Source organism: Triticum aestivum, unplaced genomic scaffold, assembly GCF_018294505.1.
Source record: "Triticum aestivum cultivar Chinese Spring unplaced genomic scaffold, IWGSC CS RefSeq v2.1 scaffold60071, whole genome shotgun sequence".
Lineage (NCBI taxonomy): Eukaryota > Viridiplantae > Streptophyta > Magnoliopsida > Poales > Poaceae > Triticum > Triticum aestivum.
Window position 1 is genome coordinate 1 of NW_025287420.1, and position 1,112 is coordinate 1,112.

At 50.4% G+C, this 1,112-nt stretch overlaps 2 non-coding genes across 2 annotated transcripts; both read right to left on the bottom strand.

Moving 5' to 3' along the window:
• Nucleotides 1-297: 297 nt before the first annotated feature.
• Nucleotides 298-416, bottom strand: LOC123178740 (5S ribosomal RNA). Its single transcript, XR_006489814.1, has one exon. It is a non-coding gene; the product is annotated as a 5S ribosomal RNA (ribosomal RNA).
• A 300-nt stretch (nucleotides 417-716) lies between these two features.
• LOC123178741 (5S ribosomal RNA) lies at nucleotides 717-835 on the bottom strand. Its single transcript, XR_006489815.1, has one exon. It is a non-coding gene; the product is annotated as a 5S ribosomal RNA (ribosomal RNA).
• Nucleotides 836-1,112: the final 277 nt, after the last annotated feature.

Consider the following 1,112-nt stretch of genomic DNA (forward strand, 5'->3'; position numbering starts at 1 on the left):
TGTTACCCCCGTCTTCGTCCCTTATGCTTGCCCCTCCCAGCTCCACTACACACACGATTGCACATTCCTTTGGCCGCTCCCGCTCAACTACGGAGACGAGTTTTACCACGGTTCAACTGCACCAGTGCCTATTTACCATGGTTTCGACCCCTTTCAGAACACGCTTGCCGCCGCTAGACGCGTGAATAATGAGCAGCGAGCTAAAACTTACCGTAAACATGCAAAATAATAAAACGTGCTAAACATACGTCGCGCTCGTGCGTTTTGTTTTGCACGCGGTGCAAAAAAATTAAAAAGGGAATGCAACACGAGGACTTCCCAGGAGGTCACCCATCCTAGTACTACTCTCGCCCAAGCACGCTTAACTTCGGAGTTCTGATGGGATCCGGTGCTTTAGTGCTGGTATGATCGCATCCGACATGTTTCCCCGTCTTCGTCCCTTATGCTTGCCCCTCCCAGCTCCACTACACACACGATTGCAATTTCCTTTGGCCGCTCCCGCTCAACTACGGAGACGAGTTTTACCACGGTTCAACTGCACCAGTGCCTATTTACCATGGTTTCGACCCCTTTCAGAACACGCTTGCCGCCGCTAGACGCGTGAATAATGAGCAGCGAGCTAAAACTTACCGTAAACGTGCAAAATAATAAAACGTGCTAAACATACGTCGCGCTCGTGCGTTTTGTTTTGCACGCGGTGCAAAAAAATTAAAAAGGGAATGCAACACGAGGACTTCCGAGGAGGTCACCCATCCTAGTACTACTCTCGCCCAAGCACGCTTAACTTCGGAGTTCTGATGGGATCCGGTGCTTTAGTGCTGGTATGATCGCATCCGACATGTTACCCCCGTCTTCGTCCCTTATGCTTGCCCCTCCCAGCTCCACTACACACACGATTGCACATTCCTTTGGCCGCTCCCGCTCAACTACGGAGACGAGTTTTACCACGGTTCAACTGCACCAGTGCCTATTTACCATGGTTTCGACCCCTTTCAGAACACGCTTGCCGCCGCTAGACGCGTGAATAATGAGCAGCGAGCTAAAACTTACCGTAAACGTGCAAAATAATAAAACGTGCTAAACATACGTCGCGCTCGTGCGTTTTGTTTTTC